The 25494-nt window shown below is 35.7% G+C and overlaps 2 long non-coding RNA genes and 1 other non-coding gene across 4 annotated transcripts in view; 2 read left to right on the top strand and 1 right to left on the bottom strand.

The window, feature by feature from the left end:
- The window catches only part of LOC145296891 (uncharacterized), a 460744-nt gene that overhangs the window by 42203 nt on the left and 393047 nt on the right, over positions 1–25494 (bottom strand). The window lies entirely within an intron of this gene.
- On the top strand, positions 19453–19525 carry Trnac-aca (transfer RNA cysteine (anticodon ACA)). Its single transcript has one exon. It is a non-coding gene; the product is annotated as a tRNA-Cys (tRNA).
- LOC145296890 (uncharacterized) overlaps positions 19916–25494 on the top strand; it is a 33294-nt gene continuing 27715 nt past the window's right edge. The window contains exon 1 of the long non-coding RNA XR_013870062.1: positions 19916–20472. This is a non-coding gene — a long non-coding RNA (uncharacterized LOC145296890). The remainder of the gene's footprint in view (positions 20473–25494) is intronic.

Raw genomic sequence — 25494 nt, 5'->3', positions numbered from 1 at the left:
GCAAATTTTGACGTGATTTTATTTTATTAGCTCAAAATTCAATATGGCTGCCGGAGCTCAGGTAGAAGCACGGTACCAAATTAAAAAATGAATTTGAATTCTAAGTTACACGATAAAAAAAAAAAATGGCCTCAAATCTACCTTTTCGTTTATCTCAATGTTCTTTATTATCATATAAAAAGAATTTTGTGTCTGTTTATTCGTTCTCTATGGACTCCAAAACGGCGGGAGTGATCTTCTATGAAATTTCCCACAAAGGTATTTTATGTGCCTGGCAACGTTCTTAGATAGGTTTTGCATCAGAATGCCTTCGATAAGTATTGAAAATCAAACTAATTTGATGAAAGAAGAAACAGGCGATTTTAGTCAAAGTTAACACCTTACACAGCCTAACATCACAAGTGAATTTGAGAAATTTATTAACCATACAAGCCGAAAGACCTGACATATACACTCAACAACAGGTTCTTTGATATGACAGAGGTGCGTTCGAAATGAATGTTTCTGTTTAAAGCACAATTCCACGATGATACTTGATTTTTCATTTTTAATTTAAATTCAAGCCATTATCACCGCACAAGCAGTAAGGCCAGGCATAGAAAACCAATAGTAGATTCTTTGAGATGATAGGGGCGCATTCGAGATGAATGCTTCTGTTTAGATCACAAATGAACTATAATACTTGACTTTTGCATTTTAAGCTGTAATTCAAGCCATTATGTAAAAATAATTTCATAAAATTTACAGTAGGTTCTCTACAGTGCAATGTAGACTACAATTTATTGTGGACTAAGTTACTGCGGAGAGGTATGTAAAGTTTCCTGTCGGTGTACAACGATGGGTCTCCAACTAGATCGATATGATTGAAAAATCGCCGATTTCACGAATTTCGATGACAATAAAAATATGGGAGTGTGGAATACTTGTCGATCATCATTTAATCTCGGGCAGTGTCGGGTCACCCTGTTAGTTTAAAATAAAGGAGAGTGGAAAACACTTTTCAGTACTAGTGCACTTTAACTAAGCGAAGTACATTTTTGTTCATTATCGGAAGTGTTATATAGTAGGAAAAAATGGAGAGACACTCTAAATTTTTATGATTTTCTTTTTACTTAATAACTAGAAGATTTACCCGCCGTTGCCCGGTATTAAACGTAACGTTAAATTCCTTAAAAAAAAAAAAAAAAAAAAAAAAAAATGAAATAAATAAAAACGGAAAAAAAAAAACTGAGACATGTGCGTGCGAGTATTATGTTATCTTTCCTAAACAGTTCACTTCTTGTAAGTGAAAAAAAAAATGTACTTGAGCTGCGATCGAAACCAAAATCTAAAGACAGTGAATCACGTACGATAACCATAACACCAGCTTGACATAACTCTTAAATAATGTCTTCAAACCAACACATATTTATCATAAGAAAGCTGGCATATTTCACGACACGATTGCGCATGCACGGTCCTGAAGAAATTGAAAACATAAAAACCCGGTGGCCTCCCATGCACCAATTTTTCAATTCTGACCCCTTGGTAGCCCTTTTTTCCAGATGAAAACGCATTAAAATGTTTTCCACGTGTCTGAATACTCTATACACCAAATTTCAAGTTTGTAGATAAAAAATTTGTTGAGTATATAGGTTGAGAAGTGTCCTCACACACATTCTCACATTTATATATATATAAAATGAATGTTACAATTCGTAAGACAATTTATTAAAGAAATTTCTTTTTCTAAAAAACAAACAAAAAGAAAACACATTCATAATCTAACTTTCGCAAATAAAATCATGGTAAAAACCAATTGCAAACATTTAAAAAATATTCTAATTTTACTGTTGCATTTTACACCTAAATAGTAATCTAATATATATAAAAGGCTATATGTCTGTCTGTCTCCATATTTTTTAACTATCTCTTCCGAAACTAAAAGTCGCAGAGTGGCGCTAGGGGCCTCGAATGATTGGATTTTTACGGACCATTCTTTTATGAGTTTTTAGCCGGTTAAAATAGTTTTTAAGGGGTTAAAAAAGGGTCAAAATTGAAAAATCATTATACATTTTGTACGTTCATCTTAGTTTATTTTTAATCAGTTCATATGCGTGTCACGCTGGTACAGTGGTAACGTTACCTGCTTTGAATACTACAGTTTTGTTTTCGATTTCAATTCTAGCTGATGGCACCCAAATATTTTTTTTTTACTTTTGAAATCACGACTATAATAATATATACGAAATCTGGACAAATTAAAATATCATATTTAAGCGTATTTTACGCCCAGGCAAAGTCGGGCGCTCTCCCCTCCCCCCATTCCCGCTAGTCTAATATATAAAATATATTCCGAACCTAAAAGTTGCAGAGCTACGCTAAGGGCCTCAGATGATTGGATTTTTTAAAATGAATTGTTCTTTTATGGTTAAAATAGTTTTTAAGGTCAAAATTGAAAAAAATCGTTATACATTTTGTACAGTCATCTTTTTTTTTTTTAATTATTTCAGGATTGCTTAAAATGTTAATTTGTAAATTTTTTATTTTTACTTTTCATTATGGGGGGCGGAGGTGGAAAGGACGAATAGTCATGCGTGGTTGGAAGAGGCGAAATAAACTGTTTTAATATTTAGGAAAGCTGCGTTGTTGGACATATCAGATATAAAGACTTTTAATGCAATTCTGAATTTTTGAGATGAGGTATGAAAGTTTGTATTGTTTGGATCCTCTGGACAATCATTCTCGTCTTGGGTGTCATTAGCACAATGTTTCGATCGTTGAAACTTACAACCTTTAGTGGGTGTAAACTCCATGTTTTTTTCAACCAGTTGACCCAACCCAATAAAACGAATATGTCATTGGTGTCCATGAATCATGTCTGACCTTGGTTCTGTGCCTTGAAGCGGGAGGCTGATAGCAGGCATGATGGTGCAATTGCTCTTTGTGTCGGGCTCGCTTCTGCTGCCACGACTGATGGACTTCATCCTTGTCTATTTTGGATAAACTCCATCATCCGTTACAGGAGAAGTGAGACAGCACAAAGAACGACTGCGCCGTCCGCCATCATATGATGATGATAAAAAATACATTTTTTTTTTGTTTTTACACGGTGGTCACCACTTATCAAGGCCCGGAAACCACTCAGGGATAAGGGTTATTGTAAGTACAGTACGTTAGTGTGGAGATTTGATGAAGTGTTTACTTAAGGGGGCGGTTCATTAGGAATTTGTTAACGTTAGACTTGAAGACATCCAAGTTGTAGTCAGGTGGGAAGCAGGCAGACGGAACAGAGTTCCACAGGCGTGCACTTCTAAGAAAGAAGCTTTGTTCATGGAATCCACGTTTTGATTTAGGCACAGATAAAGAGTGGGGGAAATTTTTCACAGTGGACTCAGCTAGACGGGTGTTTTTTGTGAAAGATTGGCGAGGGAGGACCAGAGATTGGAGTTCAGACGAGCACTTACCATGGAAATAACGATAAAACAAGGATAGGCTCGCAACGTCTCTTCTGTGGGAGAGAGGTTGCAGGGTAGAGAAAAGGGCATCTCCCACTAAGCCACAAAGTCGATTTTGTACTCTGTCAAGGCAGGATAGGCTGTTTTTAGCAGCTCCTGCCCAGATATGGCAGCAGTACTCCATCCTTGGACGTACTTGGCTTTTTGTGGACAGTTCTTTCATAGTTGGTAAAAATAGCCGTGAAGAGGTCAAAATTAAAAAAATTTGGTTTCGATTCTAGCTGATGACACTCAAGTCATATATATATATTTTTTTACTCATCCACATTCAGTACTGTTTCACAGCTCATCAGTGCGACTAGACAAGCAACTACCTCAAGCCAAGATCGAAACCCAATCGCCCACACTACAGTCGGAGCTTCTAACCGTTGCGCTATATGGCTGCTGCTATGCGGGCAGTGAATTAACAATGTTTTGATATTGTTCAAAGTATCTAAGCTCAATTTGTTTACACAAAGAGCATCGCTTCATACGCTAATGGTAGTTTTGTATATCATTTCCGAAATTAGGTACAATATAATAATCAATAGTGAATACATACAAAATCTGCATCAGTTCAAATATCATATTTATATGTATTTTACAACCGGCCATCATACTAATAGATATATATATATATATATATATATATATATATATATATTAGTATACTAATATATATATATATATATAAATTCGTTTTTCTTTTGTGTGTATTGATATTCATATTAAAACCCCTCTTTTCTATTTATTTAAAAAGAAAATACAATTTTCTTATACTAGCAAAAGATCTAGCTAATTTGCATATTCTTTTAAACATTCATTTTAATTAAATCCCTATCAGTTTTTTCGGTTTTCTTATGGGATGATCATCTTTAGTTAACTATTACGTGTAATTATATTCATGCAGATATTCTACATGATTTATACTTGCATAATACTTGCGTAAAAAGTTTACAGTAAACACAAAATTGTTTCCGTATATATTTTTGTTTTATCTATTTATCTATCTATCAATATATATAAGTGAACGTGTCTGTGTATCTGGGTGTGTACATTTCCCAACGTAATAACTGTCAATTTTTAGTCTACAGACTCGAAATTTGATATACAGGGTACTTGGGAAAATCTTTGTGATCGGTTTTCGGCCAGGAATTTGGCTGTTAAGGGGTCAAAGTTCAACAATTTGACCTTTGAGAACTCTACCAAACTTCTCCGCCAATTTTGGGTCTAAACACTTGAAATTTTAGATATAGGTTCCTTGGACATGGATCTAACTTGATTTGAGCCCAAAACAATAAATGTTAAAAGGTCATAATAGGGGTCAAAGTTGAGTTATTTTGCTCAACATACACCTTCAAACACCCGGGCAACGCCGGGCTAAAATGCTAGTATATATATATATACACTCACATACATACACACACACACACATCTTGCAAGCACTTGTAAAACGGCGGCTTATCTTGTCATTGTACAAATTTACTATCTCTAATTCTCTGTCTTCAAAAAATCACATGTTTGTTTGATCAATATATTTTTTCTATTTGGATGAAGTTTTTACTTTTTCCAATTGCTTTCAGTCGTGATTCCATCGCAAAGCAGAAGGTGATAGATTTATCAGCAGTTATCTCCCTTGACTAAATCCCAATGGATTTTCCTAGAGGTTATCAGGATAATCCGCATTGATCTGAGAGGGAGTGGCAGGTGAAGAGAAGAAAGGCTGACAAATGGGAAAGAAACTTTTATAACAGATTTTTTTATTTTATTTTATTTTCCTTCATCGCCCTTAAAAAAAAAAAAAAAAAAAGACAAGCTTTAAGTTTTACAAATAATTTACGATCAAATCACAATTTGGCTACGATTTTTTAAAAACTTTTTTTTTTTCTTATTCTTTACTGCATAAATATTTTTTGTTGTTTGTATTTTTTTTTTTTAATGATTTGTTCGTTTTTTTTTTTTTTTTTTTTTTACGCAGGATTGGTTGATTTTACAGCATATCAACCGTTTTTGATACCAAGTCCAATTATGGTAAAAAATTTAAAATCATATGAAATTTCTTGATGAATACTTTATATAATCAAATCCTTCCTAGACAAGACAATTTTTTTAATTTTGACCTCTTTGCAGCTATTTTTACCAACTATAAAAGAACTGTCCACAATATATATTTTGTATCATCATCCTATTCATATGGTGGTGGACGGCATAGTCATTCTTTGCATCGGCCTCACTTCCAGGTTGTGCTCGATGATCTTACATCTAAACAATATGATACTAAAGCAGGTGTGTTCCAGGGGGGGGTCAATCCTTGGACCATTATTATTCCTGATATTCATAAACGACCTCCATGATGAAATTGTGTCCGAGATGGGTACATTTGCTAATGATACTATGCGCTGTAATAGACATGAAGGTGTAACAGCCACAAAAATCCAAATGTGCGACCTACTTAGCAATGTAAAAATACGTAACAATGTTTTCGTATTCAAAATAAAACAACTGTTTTTTTTTTGTTTTTTTTTTTAGCTTTGCTTCTCTTATGACAGATTGTTTTAGGTCGTGACTCCGAAGAGAGTTTATTGGTTTGTCCGTCACTGGACATCTCTTGAACTGTTGTTGTTTATGTTATTCCGTTAGTTATTGACACAGCTGAGTTGGACCTCTATTACACCCAGGCTGTCCACTTCTTACAGAGATCCAGTCTACTAGACGATTAAGGTTCGGACTAGGGTAGCCTGGTGTTGGTGGCTGGTCAGGTATATTTTCCAGTCAGATATCCAGATGTGTTAGGGGACACTCACCTTATAGGCTGGAATACAGGTGAATGTTCTTCTACCATTGTAGGTGAAGCTGGGTGGATGAAGGACTTTATCCTCTGTGTAGTCCTAGGTGTAGTTTTTATATAGCAAAGCCTCCCTCGCTGCTGGTAGGTTATTTCTACTATTGTTGTTTGGGGCCCTTCCTTCCAAGATTTTCCATATATATATATATATATATATATATATCGTTCTTGAAGTTGTAGTGAATACAATTGCAGCTCCTTCAGCCTCTCCCAGTAATTCGTTTGGTCTACTTCACATATTTTTCTGTTACATCCTGAGAACGGCAACAAGCTACCCTGGGTGGAGGAGGCGATAAATGCTAAAACGATAAGCACATTGACGATTAGACATTCGCTACATCAAAGCCGAATCACCAGGGTCGGTATGATATCGGCTATAAATACTTCTTTTCTCATCTGGCTGTCTCTTTTTTATTGGGACAGATGACGTCAGAACATTCCTCTGTGCACTCGCTGAGATATGCGGGTTTGGCATAAGGCCCATACCGTGGGAAACTCAATGCTGCCCTGAAAGGGTTTCTCACCTATTGTGACACACACGAACACTCTCTCTTTCTCTTCGTAACTCTGGCTAGCTGGTAGTCAGTAAAAGAAAAGTATTCCCATTAAAGATTGTTTGTAGACAAAATGTTTACAGTAAGATGAAGTTATTAAGATGCCAATTTTGTTATTCTTGCGAATGCAACAATGATGAGAACCGAAACAGGAGAAACTATAACAATGGAAAAACGAATGTACATATTTCCACAGCAATGACAGAAACCCGAAAAATGACCTTTAGTCCATAATCAAATGCATCCCTAAATGGTCACTAACATTTAATGCTATTAAAATTAAGCTTTTTTCCCCTTTAACAACTACAAAAAAAAAAAAAAAAAAAAAAAAAAAACCTCTCAACCACCGATTGCCATGATAAATAACACCGTACCTGGGAGCATATCCTTCAAACTTCTTGACTTAATATTTACAGGCAACATGAATTGGAACAACTACATTGAGGACGTTGCCAAGACTGCTGCAAAGAAGTTGAGTTCTTTCTACCGTACTAAAAAATTACTCATAGTAGAGAGTATCCTATATCTTAACAAGGCCATCATTCACCCATGCATGGAGTATTGTTGCCACATCTGGGATGGTGCATTTACCGCTAGTGTCTCACTCTTACACAAGGTTAAAAAAAAGTGTCTTTAATGCAACAGATCCCGCACTATTGGCAAAGCTCCAACCCCTGTCCCATCGCCACAATGTTGCACCTGTGTGCCTGTTTTACAAGTACTTTAATGGAATATGTGCTGACGAACTCATAGCATTTGTGCTCCTTGACGTACATACTCCCGACTAACCTGAGAAGCAGCAAAACCTCACCCCTTCACTGTCAAAGTCTCTAGACGTTGAAAAGTCTCTTACTCTAATAGTTTTTGCCCTTGGACTGCTAGACTTAGGAATTCCTTCTCTGCTTCCAGCTTCCCTAACTGTGTTAACCTGCAGAAGTTTAAATGTAACTTGAATGGACATCTTGCTGCTCAACTCCCCACAGTACACGATCCTAAATAGTAATCCCTTGTGTAAAAGTGGGAATATGCTTTTTTTGATGTGAAAAAGAGGAAAATAAAAATTTTAAAAATAACAGGTCGGGTGAAATAGTCAAATTGACTGGCAAAGTGAACCATTAAACTTTTTATAACATCAACGTATGTACATCCATCTTATAAATACCGTTAAAAATAAATAATTATTTTTCCTAGTACTGCCCGCCTGTGGAATTCTGTTCTCCTCACCTGCTTTCTGGCTAATTACAATACTGTCGCTTTCAAGTCCAATGTAAACAAGTTCTTGTTGAGCCGGCCTCTTAATAAAATTATACAGAATTTCAACAACTAACTGCTAAGTAATTGGTACACTGTTGCCCTAGCAACCATCATACATTCATTAACCCTTATCCTCGAATGGCCCTCGGGTCTTGATAAAGAATGTCTGGGGATAGAACAACACCATATTCTTTTTCCTTGCTTTGACTCTTGAGTGTGTAATATCTTGCCACATCTGGGCAGGAGCTGCTAGAAAGGACTTGTCCTGCCTTGATAGAGTTCAAAATAGACTTCGTAACCTCGTAGGAGATGTCCTTTTCTCTTCCTTGCAACCTCTATCTCACAGAAGAGATGTTGCGAGTTTGTCTCTGATGTATCGTTATTTTCATGGAAGGTGTTCAACTGAGCTTCAATCTATGGTCCACCCTCGCCAAACTTTCACAAGAAACACTCGTCTAGCTGTACACACTATCAATAATTCCCCCCACTCTTTATCTGTGCCTAAACCTAAACGTAGATTCCATGAACAAAGCTTCTTTCTTAGAACTGCACGCCTGTGGAATTGTCTTCCGTTTTCCTGCTTTCCGGCTGACTACAATATGGTTGTGTTCAAGTCTAACGTAAATAAGTTCTTGATGAGCCGTTCTATATGAGCTATCAAATTTACCAAATTTTCATTACTAATGATTACTATATTGTCCACTGTCTACTGTACACTCTTTAACCCTTATCCTTGAGTGGCCTCTTGGCCTTGATAAGTGGTGATGCCTATGTAAAAAACAAAACAAAAACAAACTTATATGCTTTTATATAGAGTGATGTGGTTCTCGGTTGATTGTGTCTGTGTTGAATATATACTCGAGAGTCAAAACAATGAAAAGAATATGCTGTTGTCACAGCCCTAGTAATGACTCACTTGCAAAACCATGAAAAATTGACAAACAAACAAGTATAAAACCGAGGACCTCAGATCTTATGGTCGATAGGGGGTTCCTTTAATAGCCAATATGAAATACCCGATTGGCATTCTGTAAATGCTGGCCCTTGGTATTTTGGAAACAAAATACAACAGATCAAATACAAGTAAATAAATATCACCAGCACAAACCAAAGACAACAGAGGAAGAAATGGGCCACAAAGGGTAGTATTGTTGCCACATCTGTACTAGTGCATCTACCACTCCAAAAGAGAATCTCAAATCTTACTCACTATCAGCCAAGTGCCAACCTCTGTCCCATCACTGCAAGGTTGCATCTCTGTGCCTGTTCTACAATTATCTTAATGACAAATTCATAGTACTTGTGAACCCTAGACATAGTGCATACTCCCGACTGACCTGACAAGCAGCAAATCTCCTTCCCCTTCACTTTTGAAATTTCTAGGTGACAGAAAGCCTTTTATTATCATTTTATTTTAATAGTTTTTTTTTTTTTCCATCAGACTGCTAGGTTTCGGAATTCCCTCCCTGTTATCATCTTAGTTACACATGTTTCGGTTACGAAATCGGATTAATGATCCAGTAACTTCATCAGTCATTCCAGAAAAACTTCTGTTTTTATGTAATGTCTGATGAAGATACTGGATCGTTAATACGATTCAATAACCGAAACATGTGTAACTAAGCATATAAAACGGTAATAAAAAAATAAAACATATTTGCTCTGCAATAGTATTGAGCACTGTTTCGGGTTTTTACTAATTACCATTTTTGCTATATATACATATCATACGAATGTATATACATATATATAGATATACATTATATATACATGCATATACTTTTATATATATACTAGCAGTTCAGCCCGGCTTTACTCAGGCCCCATGTACTGTTCATAACTTTATATGCATATGTATACATATATTAAAAACTTTGACTCATGCCCAGGTAAACTATATCTAAAATTTCAATTGCTTAAACTCAAAATTGGCGGAAGAGCTTGGTAGAGTCTGCAAAGGTCAATTCTTTCAACTTTGACCTCTTGGCAGCCAAATTTTTGCCCCAAAACTGATTAAAAAAAACTTGCTGCATGCCCTTTATGTAAAATTCCAAATGTTTACACACAAAATTTACTGAATAGTTTACTAGAGATCGCAAAGGTCAAATCTTTTGAACTTTGACCCCTTGACAGACAAATTTTTGGCCAAAAACCGGTTGAAAAGCTTGCCCTACTGCAGGGGTCAACTTTTTTTAAAACTTTGATCCAAATTTTGACCCCTTAACATTTATTGTTTTGGGCTCAAATGTAATTAAAAAGTTTGGTCCATGTCCAAATAACCTACATCTAATATGTCAAGTGTGTAGACCCCACATTGGCAGGGGAGTTTGGTAGAGTTTTCAATAGTCAAATCGTTGAACTTTGACCCCCTGACAGCCAAATTACTGGCCTAAAACCGATTAAAAAGATTTTCCCAAATCTCGATACCCCTTATATCAAATCTTGAGCCTGTAGACTGAAAATTGACAGAGTAGTTTGGTAGGGAAATGTACAGACACAATTTCAATTTATATATATACTAGCATTTCAGCCCGGCGTTGCCCGAGTGTTTGGATGTGTGTGTTGAGCAAAAAAAAAAAAAAAAAAAAAGTGGTAGTAGGAAGGTAGGCTCGCACCCGTACTGCGAAGGAGGAAAAGAACGGGAAAAAAAACCCGACGTCTTTGCCGTTACGACCACCGGCAAACCGGATGTGACAAAGGTTTAATTAAAGCTAGACAATCGAAAGGAGAGGATGACTTTCAAAAATATCGGTGAAAAAAGCGACCCCCCCCCCGTAGAAAAGTGCCCAGTTGAAGGTGAGGATGTTAATAATTTTAGCCAATTTTTCGATATTTGTCGTCTGAAAGGTCGAACTTCAAAACAATAATGATCTTGTAAAAATCCGTCGCCTCTGTCGAAAGTTTTAGGCAAGCATGCAAACATACATACATACATTTATATATTAGTAACTAAAAATTTTCGACCCAAACCGATTAAAAAGCTTGCCTTATCTCTGAATACCCTTTATGTAAAATTTCAAACGTTTAGACCAGAAATTGTCTGAGTAATTTGGTAGAGACCACAGCGGTCAATTTTTTTTTAACTTTAACACCTATTATGACCCCTAAACATTTCTTGTTTTGGGCTCAAATCAAGTTATTAAGTTAGATCCATGTCCAAGGAACCTATATCTAAAATTTCAAGTGTTTAGACCCAAAATTGGCGGAGGAGTTTGGTAGAGTTATCGAAGGTTAAATCATTGAACTTTGACCCCTTAACACCCAAATTTCTGGCCGAAAACCGATCACAAAGATTTTCCCAAATCTCAATACCCTGCATATCAAATTTCGAGTCTGTAGACTTAAAATTGACAGAGTTATTGCGTAGGGAAATTGTAGACACACAGACACGTTCACTTTATATATATATATATATATATATATATATATATATATATATATGCACATCGTTTTTCGAAATTTTTTAATATGTTCATTACTGCGTTATGACAATTAAGTAGATACTATTCGTTTAACTTAAAATTCAAAATTTACAATTTCAATCAAATAAGTTTGTTATTTGATTAACAGTATTTTAGCGACATTAAGAAAATGAAAAGAAAAATATTTTAACTAATTAACAAAGTAAACTTTATCAACAAGAAATTATTAGTTTTAGTCGCTGAGTTAAACACACTGAAACCTATTTTTGAAAATATATTTAAAATCTTGTTTCTCCTGTAAAGTTTTCTTTAAAGCCAAATGTGTAGATCAAGGGAGGAAAATCTGTTAAGCAAGGGAGATAACTGTGAAGACCTCCGAGGAATCGATGCACGTTATTTCATCCACTTACACCGAGCGAGCACACACGCCATTGATTTCAACGAGAAACAAATTAAAATTAAAAAATAAATAAATGCACAACGATAGGCAGGGGGTCCATTTAAAAAGTCGAGTAATATTTATTTCCATCACGTAAATTATTTAAAAGGATTTCGGCAGAATTTGACATTGTTAGTGTTACTTTAAAATCATGGCTAAATAAAAGTTGCTTGTTAGTCAACAGATCGATGTTTTTTTTTTTTTTTTTTTTTTTGGTACTTGTACAGTTTAGTCAAGACAGTAAAAAATGAAAATATCGAAAAAAGGTTATACTCCACGTATCTGTTATGGAATGAAGTTCTCCAAAAAAAAAAAAAAAAAAAAAAATTCACTTAATTTCATCAAGTAGTTTTTTTTTTTTTTTTTTTTTTTTTTTTTTTTTTTTTTTTACAGCGAAAAAACAATTTGTTATGATACCGAGCAAAAGGTTCGATTTTTAGGAAGAAAAGCTAGAATTAAAGATGGGAAGGGAGTGTCGGCACTTTACATTGAGTTATCTCCCCGTGGCATGTTGTTCAGCTTCAACAAATTCCACAATGGCTGACTTCAACGCGCTATCATAAAAACGTGTTTTTCCGCTGTAAAAAAAAAAAAAAAAAATACTCGATCAAATTAAATTTAATTTTTTTTTGGAGATCTCTTCAGTCCAAAACGGATACGTACAATATAACCTTTTTTCGATATTTTCATTTTTTAATGCATTGACTAAATTGTACAAGCGCCCCCCTTTTTTTTTCTTGTTTCTTTTTTTTTTTTTTAAATATGTCGTTTTAAGCCAAAACAACATTATTGATTCAATTGTCATGTCGAAAATTGTAACAAATCCCAAAATTACGAAAATTCATCGCGTTGCTATTGTGATTTTAGCAAAAGAAAAAAATAACGTCGCTATAGAATAGAAATGTCGAAAGCCCTTAAAGTGGCGAAAAGGGAGATGAGTGTGTCTCCTGTATTCGCAATCTTCAAGGCGTTCACATCGAGGAGAAATGCAATTTCCCCCCATTTTCCGCAAAATTTCTTTTGGCGGACGTTCACGAGTAAGGCCCCCATAGCGAAATAAGCATTGGCTCTGATGTTGTTCCTATTTCTTGGCATTGGCTGATGTTGTTCCTATTCCTTCCCACGGGACAGAGTTAGACACCAGGGTCGTTTTTTAATGTGGAGAAAAGGAACAAAAATAAAAATTGTCTCAGTCGTGAAGGATTTCTCCTCCACTGACAGAGAACAAGAAATTGAAGTGGAAGAACAGATACTACACTGTGATCTTGTCCCGAAGGCCATGTTGTACGCAGTAGTGGCGCACTGGCGCAGTAGTGCTCGCAGCAGCACGTTCTAGGGCGCGTTCATTAATCCGAAAAGGAAAGGAAAGAATCTTGGTATGTGTGGGCTTTTATTTATTTATTTTTTTTTTAATATATATTTTACCTTGAACTTTGCGCTTTTCGGACTATTTTGTTATGTTTTTTTTGTTGTTGTTTTGCTGGATATTTGGGGGGGGAGATTATAATTATAGACAGTTATTGTTAAGAAAATTAGCCGATATGTTTTTATAAAATTGTTAAGTGAAAGTATAGAATAGATACACAACACCCTCCCGTCCCGATGTTAAGAATGGCTTTCTAAATAGTAGGGTTATTATTCCAGTATAGATCAATAAGTGCATACCTTTTATTTTCTTGAATAATAAAAAAAAAAACTATTCGACAAGAACACGACTGTTTTTGTTGTAATAATTATTTTGTTAATATATATATATATATATATATATATATATATATATATATATATATATATATATATATAATCTCCGTCCAAGAAAAGAAAAAAATATTCAGCGAAAAAAAAAAAAAAAACAAGCAAAAAAAACATAATAAAATAATCCGAAAAACGCAAAGTTCAAGCAAAAAAAAATATTAATAGAAGAATAAGAATAAGAATAAGAAGAAGAAGAAGAAGAAGAAGAAGAAGAAGAAGAAGAAGAAGAAGAAGAAGAAGAAGAAGGCCACACACGCCAAAATTCTTTCCTTTCTTTCCAGATTAATGAACGTTCCGGAGCCGTGCGTTCGCTATGGGGGCCTCACTCGCGTACGTTAGCCTTACAAGTAAGTACCGAGTTTGCACATATTTAAAAAGAAAAAAAAAGTCGATTGGTTTACTATCTGAACGAGCACCCGTAAATTATTTAAACTGAAATGGGTTTCAACAGAATTTAGTATTGCTTCTAAACAACATAAATATTACTTTAAAGCGATGGCTAAATTAAAGAAAAAAAGTTAAAATAGTATTGAAAACACTAAGAAATAGAAAAGGGTTAGCCAAGGAAGAACGATAACTTAAATTCAGTACTTTTTTTTTTTTTACATAGTGATCACCACTTATGAAGGCCCGGAAGCCACTCAGGGATAAAGGTTATTGCAAGTACAGTACGTTAGTGTGGAGATTTGATGAAGTGTTTACTTAGGGGGCGGTTCATTAGGAATTTGTTAACGTTGGACTTGAAGACATCCAAGTTGTAGTCAGGTGGGAAGCAGGCAGACGAAACAGAGTTCCACAGGCGTGCAGTTCTAAGAAAGAAGCTCTGTTCATGGAACCCACGTTTTGATTTAGGCACAGATAAAGAGTGGGGGAAATTTTTCACAGTGGATTCAGCTAGACGGGTGTTTTTCGTGAAAGATTGGCGAGGGGGGGACCGGAGATTGGAGTTAAGACGAGCACCTGCCATGGAAATAACGATAAAACTTGTCTTAAGCTTTCACATTAACACTCACCATTAAAATGACGACTTTTGAAGGGTTTCGGGTATGCTGAAAACGAATATCACATTTAAATTTTGCGCAGACAAGTAGTTTTTCAGATATTAAAACATTTATTATGCAATGTAATCCCTTATGTTATCACTCGTAGCCATTTTGTTCGTGCAAGCGCGCATACATTTTGACGCGCATGCGTGTAAACGAAACCGCGTGAAACAAATCGAACGACAGCAACTAATTTTTCTCACTGAACTTTGCGACCTACCTGTATCATTTTTTTTTATGTTTTTGTTTTAAAAGTAATTTTAAAGGCTTTTTATTTAATCTCAAATATTAAACTCTCTGATAAAAATGTTCGGGAGGGGGGGGGCATAGTACCAAAATCATTTCACTTTAAATAATTTACGTGGCTGAAATAGCAATTTCTAAAGATTTGTTCCAATCCAGAACGCTAATCTTCAGGGAGCTGGATTTTTGTTCCAGGTAAAAAATAAATAAATTGACTTTGTGTCTAACTTTTCTCTATTTAATAAACTTGTATACATAAAAAAAAAACAAAAAAAAAAAAACACATCAAATAAATAAATAAATATAAAATATTTCAAAAGTTTTTTTTAGATGAGGGGAACTATTATTTCAGATTATTATTCTCATCTTCAGTTCTATATACATGTGTCGGCCGAGTACACCGCCAACCTTTTTCGAGTGCATTTTTTTTCGAACTTAGGAATATTTATGTTGAACTTGGGAATTCAAAATGCAAGTCCCACTTTTTTTTTCTTTTTAATCCATAGTTGTAGATTGTTCTCATTCTGTCATATCTTCATCGAACCCAAATATTATTACTAGACAAGATATACCTAACGTTGCCCGGTACTAAACGTAATGTTCAATTTCTTTAAGAAAGATGAAGTAAAAAAAAAAAAAAAAAAAAAATGGAAAGAAACTGAGACATTTTTTTTTTTTTAATAGTTCACTTCTTCTAAGTAAAAAAAAAACAAACAAACAAAACTATTCAAGCTCAGATCGAAACTAAAACCTTAAGAGAGTGAGTCAAGTACGATAACAATTAGGCAAGCTTGACACGTTCTTTAAAAAAGTGTTTTCAAACTTATTCATTCTTAACGTAAGGAAGCTGCCATGTGATCGATTCACGCATGCGCAGTCGTGAAAAAATCTGATGAACCCACCTCAAGTACTAATTTTTCAATTCTGACTCCTTAGCAGACCTTTTTCCATATGAAAACTGATTAAAGTTTCCACACGTCTGAATACCCTATATACCAAGTTTCAAGTCTGTAGATCAAAAATTGGTTCAGTATATATATTAGACTACCCGTGACCCGTTGGGTTAGTATTGTATATTAGCTTAGGAATTAATGTATGAGCGTGACATTTGTGACGTAAAGAAAAACAGATTTTTGTGACATAACAGAAACATTTCTATGAAAGTATATAATCAGAAAAAAAGAATATAAATAGATTTCTATGAGTCGTTTTGTTTATTATAATTGATTATTTTTGAAAAAAAAAAACAAAAAAAAAACATACAGCCACTAAATTATAACTGGTTTGCCGTAATCATTGGTAAATGTGCACTGAACAGATACTGTAGTGAAAATTGAGTGTGACTGCAGTTTAATAAAGCAGTTGACGCTCTTATGCCAACTCATTCATTAATGAATCTATAAAAAGAGCCGTGTGTGTGTGTGCGTCCAGGTATAGGAATTGGCTAGACAAAGAAGAAAGAGGAGGTAGAGAGTGGGAGAGTTATACTTTTTTTATGAAGGAGTCACCACTTATCAAGGCCTAGAAGCCACTCGAGAATAAGAGTTAAAGAGTGTACAGTAGTCAATGGGAAAATGTAGTAATTGTTAATAGTGGAAATATGGTAAATTGGATTACTTAAAGAGATGGCTCATCAAGAACTTGTTTGCATTGAACTTGAAGACGACCATATTGTAGTCAGTTGGAAAGCAGGAAAACAGAACAGAGTTTCGCATGCGTGCAGTTCTAAGAACGAATCTTTGTTCATGGAATCTACGTTTAGGTTTAGGCACTGATAAAGGAGAAAAAAAAAGGGGAAAGTTACAGACGAGATAAAAGTTTTAATTTAGTTTTACACTTTTTTGCCCTGGGCAATGCCGGGTAGCCTTGCTAGTCTGTCATAATAGTAAATCTGAGTTAATCAACGTTTGTTTCCTTAAGGTGTTTTCTTTGTTTTTCTGGCATATGAACCATTTTTTGGGTTATTTAATGCTGAAATTTATTGAAGATTATTTTGGATACAATTAGTAGAAGATAAGTTGTCATTTTTACCAATGGCATCCATAAACCATTACAATCTTAAAATAAAATATATACGTATTAGGTACGTTTGAAGCCAAAACAACGCATTATTACAAAATAAACATATTTATTTTGTTTGAAATTTATATTGAAATTCATAAATATATTTTGAAGATACACTTCATCTTCAGTATCTTCATCTTTTTTTTTTTTTCATGTTGTTGTTGGAGCAGAGAATCAGTAGAAGTCCGTTTGTTGTTTCTGCGGTAATCTTTTCAAATGTCGGTACGGTGCGTTGGTCACGCGGAATTCACGTTAGGGTTTGTGTTCCTTGAATAGAAAGCGCTGGTTGAGTCTGAATAAAAGAAATGCGTATTAGATACGTTTGAAGCCACAGTGTTGTTGTTGGACCAGAGAATCATTATCTGTGTATTCCATGTTCCAACAACAACATTAGATATTATTAGATACGTTTGAAGCTTCTCTGTTCCAACAACAACATGGCAAAAAGAAAGACATACTGAAGATGAAGTGTATCTTCGAAACATATTTATAAATTTCAAACAAAATAAATATCTGTTTATTTTGTAATTTAGCTTCAAACGTATCTAACACGTATTTATTTTATTCAAACTCAACCAGCGCTTTCTATTCAAGGGACACAAACCCTAACATTACAACGTTACAATTTTCATTTTTGCAATAAGAGTCTTTTTACCATCTGTTACCATCTTCCCATATACAGTACCTGATATTCCCAAATGGTCACCCATCTGATACTGGCCAGGCTCAACATTGCTTAACTTCAGTGAGGACTGCCGACTGTCATCACAACGGTTCTAGGTTCGATCCTCGGCTTGGGAGAGGTGTTAGTCTAGCGGCACTGATGAGTTGTGAAACAACGAAACAGGTCTGTATGTCGATGACTAAAATATATTTTATAAAGCTCCCCTCTTCGGTAGAGCACTCTCGTAAATTATCTTACTCGCTACTTAATTTAGCTGAAATAATGCGAAGCTCGCGATTTGTTTACAAACAAACGTTTGAGCCCTCTACGAGTAGCGGACGGATGTTTATTTAAATAGACGTTCGGACAATTTAATTTCGGCCACCGATTCCGTAGTCAGGGGGTAGGACTGCCGACTGTCATCACGACGGTTCTAGGTTCGATCCTCGGCTTGGGAGAGGTGTTAGTCTAGCGGCACTGATGAGTTGTGAAACAACGAAACAGGTCTGTATGTCGATGACTAAAATATATTTTATAAAGCTCCCCTCTTCGGTAGAGCACTCTCGTAAATTATCTTACTCGCTACTTAATTTAGCTGAAATAATGCGAAGCTCGCGATTTGTTTACAAACAAACGTTTGAGCCCTCTACGAGTAGCGGACGGATGTTTATTTAAATAGACGTTCGGACAATTTAATTTCGGCCACCGATTCCGTAGTCAGGGGGTAGGACTGCCGACTGTCATCACGACGGTTCTAGGTTCGATCCTCGGCTTGGGAGAGGTGTTAGTCTAGCGGCACTGATGAGTTGTGAAACAACGGAACAGGTCTGTATGTCGATGACTAAAATATATTTTATACAATAATTTATACTAAAATGACTTATATACCTACATTACATGACTTATATACCTACATTACATGACTTATATACCTACATTACATGACTTATATACCTACAGCCACCTACCTTGAAAATGCTGCTGTGAAGCCTGACACAGTTATATGGAATAAGTCAGAGAGAGTTGCAAACTTGGTCGAGGTGAGTGTTCCTAATGATAGAGGTCTGAACAGAGCTGAAAGGGAGAAACAGACCAAATATTAAGGTCTCATGTATGATATGAAAAGAAACTGGAATCGTAGGGAGATATCAATCATACCAGTTGCTATAGGTGCCACAGGACTTATGAAGAACCTGAAGTCTTACCTAACTAATATTCCTGGTGAACCAAGTGCAAAAGAGATCCAGACAATTGCACTTAAGGAAACAACAAGGATACTAAAAAGAGCTCTCGGTTGGTTTCAATAAAAATCAGGGAAATGTTGCCAGCTGGTTTGGCTGCCCCATACCCAGCGTTACAATCTTCAAAGAAAGAAAATTATAAAGAAAAGAAAAAATTATAAAATTCTAAATGTTTTATTTATTTATGCATGTGTGTGTGTGTATATACCAATAAAACTTTTGAATGGATGCACCGAATTGAAAAATTCTTTTTTTCCCCTGAAAGGCCTGAGTCCCTAGATTGTCCTTATCAATATATGGTTCGTAATGAACAATGCCTCGTCACACAAAAAAGCCCGAAATAAGGGTTTTTGGGCCGTTTCGTGCACGGTTGAAAAAGTTACCTGCCCCCTGTCAACGGAATTTAGCACTGTTTGTATACAGTCACAATAACATCTTTCGGCATACGGGCAGGACTTGTAGTGCAATGGATAACGCGTCTGACTACAGATCAGAAGATTCCAGGTTCGAATCCTGGCAAGTGCGTAATAATTTTAACCATCATTCCAACGTTTACTCATTATCCTTACCCTTAGGGTATTTTTGTTTTTCAGTGATTTTGTTTTGTGCATATGAGAATTTCCCATACTCCTAGTTTACAGGATAAGCATTGATGGGAAGACGATTTTGAGTGTACTTGATGTTGAGTGTACTCGATTTTGTGTTTGAGTTGGCGTTGTGTGTGCCGACGCGGCGCAGGCGCTAGTTTAAAATGTATTTAATAGAACTATTGTAACTATTTGGTATAATCATTAGTATTTGCTAATGGGTCAGGAGATTGGGTGTTCGATCTTCGATCGAGTCCCTATTTACTTGTCTTCCCACGAGGACAAAGTTAGACACAAGGTCGGTTTTATATGAGGGATATTCAGTAACCCTAAAAATGAACAGCTCTTCTCCGAGAACCAAGCAGATACTACATTTTGAATTATTTATTTGCAAAAAAATATTCTTTTAAATTACATTTTAAACAAAGTAGACAGAAAGCCATTTGAAAATGTCGTTCATCATCCTTTTTCACCATGACTATGAAATGTCTACCCTACACTTAACTAGAACCATCAATCATGCACTTATCCGCAATTAGCTTTAGTTGTAATCTGTGATTGCCTGTTCCGAAATTTCAAGAATAAACACACTACAAGGTGGAACGATAAAATTGTCGCCCTTAAAAAGACAATATGATTCCATTTCCGTTTGATGAAAACCGTTTTGTTTTCTGTTGCAGACCATCTACTAGTTGACGAGTTGTGTACCAACCCCAAGAGCGATAGGAGCCTTCTATTATGTCTGAAAACGACACAATGTTCAACGAGCGAGATTGGAGATGCGCCATTGTACAACTCATGCTCTCTACTGATCCAAGTTATAACAACAAGACCATTGCCAGCACCCTTTAGAGTGACAATTTTATCATTCCACTCTGTATATAGGTAAAGTATTCCAAGGGCTTCTATGCTACGATTGAAACGTTGGTCTTTATTTAGAATTAAACCTATTTTCAAGATAAAAATACAAAAAAACATCTTTAAAAAACCTTTATGATGTACATACCTTTCACAGAACAAAGACTTCTGATTTAAAAAAAAAATCACAAATCGATCAAGTACTTTTTAAACTGAGAAAATCAAATTTCATGATGAAGTGAGGCATTATGTTTTGATCCACCATCTTCTATATATATAAAAGCAAAAATGGGTGTTAGTGTGTGTGTGCATTTTTTCTACATGTCCGCCAAAGGCTTTTTTCGCCGGGCTTCTCGGTCGGGTGACTCCTTAAAACTTTTTATATACCCACTAGATAATAATATATACCAGTTATGACTGGGGATCATGTCTATTTTTAATTTGCCCGACTTTTACGTGCTATTTTTGAGATTTTTTTTTGAACGCCGCGTTTTCATTACGCTTTTTAGTATAAAAAAAAGCAAATGCTGGGCAGGGGGGGGGGACAGGAACTGGCTTGCAATGCCAAACTTAGTTTGACCTTAAAAAGGTCAAACATCACGCGACTTAACTTTCTCGCACCTGTCAATTTCACTTTATAAATGTTAAATTAAGACGCTTTTCACTTCCTCTCCCTTCGTGGCTGAGATAGTTAGGTAACACGTTTTTTCTCCCTTTCGTTTCCACCTTCACGTCAAGGCTTCGGGTTCGAGCCTACCTTCCTACTGAAACTTTTTTTCTTTTACATCCCCAAACAGCTGGCCAACATTTTTTTTTTTTTTTTTTTTTAAACGGGGTTGTTTTGATCTAACCCCCCGCCCCCAATGCACACACCTACAAACACCCGGGCAACGCCGGGTACCCCCGCTAGTGTTTCATAAATAAGGGAGAGAGACAACTCAATCCGAACTACCGAGATCAAAATCAGCTTTCTAATGGCTACAATTTCCTATTAACATCGTTAAAAATCATAAAAAAAATTATTTTCTACATAAAAAAAAACTTGATCAATTTACGTGATTTTTCGAATATGACATCTTAGTTCTGTGACGTGTGTGTACAAAGATTTTTCTGCAATTTAGTTTTTTTTTTTTAATAAGTTCAATTCTAAATAAGCAGAAAATTTTTGTATGATTCGATAGTTTAAACGACCTTCCGAAGTTTCACGATACGTAACAGAGTGCATATGAGCACATGTGAAAATAGCAGCAGCAGCCAAAAGATAGATGGCTAGCAAAGGTATTAGCGGCAGCAGCGTTTGAATATGTATACAAATTAGCAAGCTTGCGTTACAAAAAAAGAAAAAAGGATAGCATGTGGTTGGAGAGAAGCGAAGTGCACGCTCAGTGAGATGGATGGGTGACCCCATGATGGTGGCGGAAGACTTTTAAGCTGGTGTAGAGATGGCAGGGTTTTGTTAATTTCATGACAGACGAAATGAACAGTTAGAAAAAAACAAGAAACAAGCATTGTTCGGAAAGTACGGTAATAAATACCTTTTGCTAAAAAAGAAAAGAAGCAGTGGGATTTATTTATTTTTGTTTGTTCCTTTGCAATGGTATCGGACAGCATGGGTGTCCAAGAGACGTTTTAAATGGTAACAAACATGGTTTGAGCGTAACGGCCACGTTACAGATACAGCAAACATGTCGATCGCTTTAAAAAATGTTGACATACCACCATTTTATTAGCATGGGGTGGGACAAATACAAATAATAAAGAAATTTGCTAAATAAAACCCTCTCAGCCCTTTCTAAATTATAGACCGATACTACACTCTGATCTTATCTTTCAGTCATACCAACAATTAAACAAATGTCATTTGTTATCTTTTTGATAAACATTCAGTATTAGAAGTTATGGATCAAGGGTAAGTGTAAGGTCCGTGGCGCTCTCCCCTACATCGCAGGGTAATCACCAGTGAGAAGGGAGTGTTCATGTCACATTTGACTATGATTGATTTACTTACTTAGTGAAGCTAGGAAGCTTTTTAAGAGTATGCTTAAAGATTAAAATGACATTTCATACTAAAGTGAGGCTGACTCATAAAAATACTGTTTTGAATCTGTTATATTTTCGAGTGGAAAACAGTGCACAGATACAATCTTAGACAGGGTCAAAGAGTTTGTAATAATACTCTCTACCAAGTTCCAACACCTGTCCGATCACTGTAATGTTGCATTCTTGTGGTTGTTTTAAATTGTCAAAACTCTTTCATTCACCTCTGGCGTAAACTTTTTTTTTTGTTATTTTTGATTGACGTGCATTCTGATCTTACACTTCGAATGCTTAATTGTAATCATCATAGTTTCGGTACCATTTTCAAGTATGTCTTTTACAAAAGGTTGCTTTACCTATGTGATAATTCAAAGAGTGAATCTAATCCATAGCATTGTTAACTTGTTTTCATTCGCATTGACATTCTCTTTTGACGAGATTAATGTGTCGAACATCGAATGTATCTTTCTCGTGAACATTCATTCAGTTGTGTCTTTAGTCACGTGGAGTTAATGATGTACCTATTTACAATGCTTCCCCACGGGACAGAGTTAGACACCAGGGTCGTTTTTTAACGTGGAGAAAAGGTACAAAAATAAAAATTGTCTCAGTCGTGAAGGATTTCTCCTCCACTGAAAGAGAACGAGAAATGGAAGTGCCGCATCAGAAGAACAGATGGTATTTATTTGCTCCCCCACCGAGCAAATTAGGCACAAGGCCGATTTTTAATGTGAGGGGTGAAGGGAGGGGGAAGGGAAAAAGGGGACCAGCTCGCGAGAGGTGGGAAATGGGAGCTGGTTAAAGGTCAGGCATGTGGGGTTGCCCCCACATCTGGTCTTTGCTAGTCATAGCTAGTCATAGCTTGCAGCATCTGCCGGAACAGATACTACGCTTTTATCTTGGCCAATGTAATGAGCTTGAAAGGTATCGGTTAGTCAAGAGTTGGGAATCAGATCACATGACAACAGGACCATTGCCAGCACCATTTACGGTGACAATTTTATCATTCCACTCTGTATAACTTGTTTTCATTCGCATTGACATTCTCTTTTGATGAGATTAATGTGTCGAACATCGAATGTATCTTTCTCGTGAACATTTATTCAGTTGTGTTTTTAGTCACGTGGAGTTAATGATGTAATGAGCTTGAAAGGTATCAGTTAAGAGTTGGAAATCAGAGGGAGTAGACACAGTCGGGAATCAGAGGGAGAAAATTGGTATTTGAGTTTAGTGTAATTCTGTAGATTGTCAGGAATCTTTAGGTTCTTTACTTCTAGTTTCAACCCCGTTTGCTTTCTTTATTGTTCTATGCCTTATTCCACCAATCCGTTTGGCATAAGACTGCATGGTGCAGTTCTTTTTATTTATTTATTTATTTATGTATTTTTGTTTACTTGCCTCTCCACGAAAGCAGAGTTAGACATGAGGTCGATTTTGAACATGTGTGTGTGTGTGGGGGGGGGGCGAACTCAGTTCCCCAAAAAGAGGCACTCTAGTTAGTAATAAAAAAAATAAAAAATGTATCAGTCATGAAGAATTTATCCTCCGCTAACCAAGACCAAAAAATGAAGTGCAATATCAGAACAGATATTACACTTTGATCTTGTCCCCCCTCCCATCCAAAAGGCAACCTTTTTTCTATTTCTTAAATGGTTGATTGTAAGTGATTTACAGAAATGTTCTAATTCCTTAAAAAAAAAAAAAAAAAAAAATGTGTCATAATCCTGTTACATATTGGCCAGGCAACACCGAAAGGTATGCTAGTCGATGATTATTACGATCGTTATTATTATTTGTAAAAATAGAATGTCAGAAAGAATGTTATCATAGTGAAATAAATATTTACAGATAAAATTATTTATGTTAAAATGTTTTAATAGAAAAGAATGTTAGAACATAAACAAAATACGTGACAAAGGTAGATCATCCGAGTTGTGTCTTTAGTCACGTGGAGTTAATGATGTAATGAGCTTGAAAAGTATCAGTTAGTCAAGAGTCGGGAATCAGAGGGAGGGGGGAAAATGGTCGTGGACAACAATGGCTCTGAGTAGGTGAAAATGTTGATAATAAAAAGCTAGGACCAGCATTACAACTTTCCAATGGGGAAACATCAGTAAATAAAGCTACTGTAAATACTACCAAGACTTAGATTTGTACAAATCTTCATTTGCAGCTTTTCTGAGAATTTGTTAAAACAAAACCAAAGATGGACCAGGTATGTTTTCCCATTAGCTGATGTAAAACCCCAGAGACTGTTATTTGTCCCTTAATGTTATAATTGTTATATGTCCTGTTTAGACAATCACTAGACGTTCAATAGACACATTCATATGTAGATGATCAAATATATCAAAAGCAATTTTAGTTTTTATAATTCAATAACTTGAGTGTTATTTCTTCCGCCCGTCACACCAATAATTTCCTGGGTAAGATCGACACTGTTATCCAAACTTCCAACTTTCAAACTTCTGTATACATAACGCACCTTCTCTCAACTCCAAACGAACTTCTGATAATTCAACTTATTTCTTTGAAATCCAACTTCAAAATGAGACCTCGCTCTAAAAAATCAACCCTCTTTTATCTCCAACCAGGAGCATCTCATTTGCATATCAGGTGGTCACATTGCAGGCATATAAAGAGATAAGGCAGCCATTTTTGTTTCTTTCTTCTTCATTCATTTCATTCCACGACCAACCCGTTGACTTATGCACACGTGCTAGTTAGGTAAGTTACGCGTTTCCCTACAGGTTTCATAACTTTCACAAACAAAAATACTAACTTGGTGAAAAAAAATGTTCGAACATAAACAAAATGACATAACGAGCTTAAAAATGCACGCATCAATTAGTGAAGACTTGGGAGTCAGAGCTAGCAGACCCAGTCGGGAATCAGAGGAAGAATGACGGTCCACAGACAGTAATAGCTTCGAATAGGGAAAATGTCGATAGTAAAAGTCTAGGTCCAGCGTTGTAGCTTTCCAATGGGGGAAGCAACGTAAATAAAGCTGCT

This window comes from Euprymna scolopes, chromosome 17, assembly GCF_053919585.1.
Source record: "Euprymna scolopes isolate OS-2025 chromosome 17, ASM5391958v1, whole genome shotgun sequence".
Taxonomy (NCBI): domain Eukaryota; kingdom Metazoa; phylum Mollusca; class Cephalopoda; order Sepiida; family Sepiolidae; genus Euprymna; species Euprymna scolopes.
Note: the sequence above shows the minus strand (reverse complement) of the source record. Positions and strands in the feature narration are given on the sequence as shown.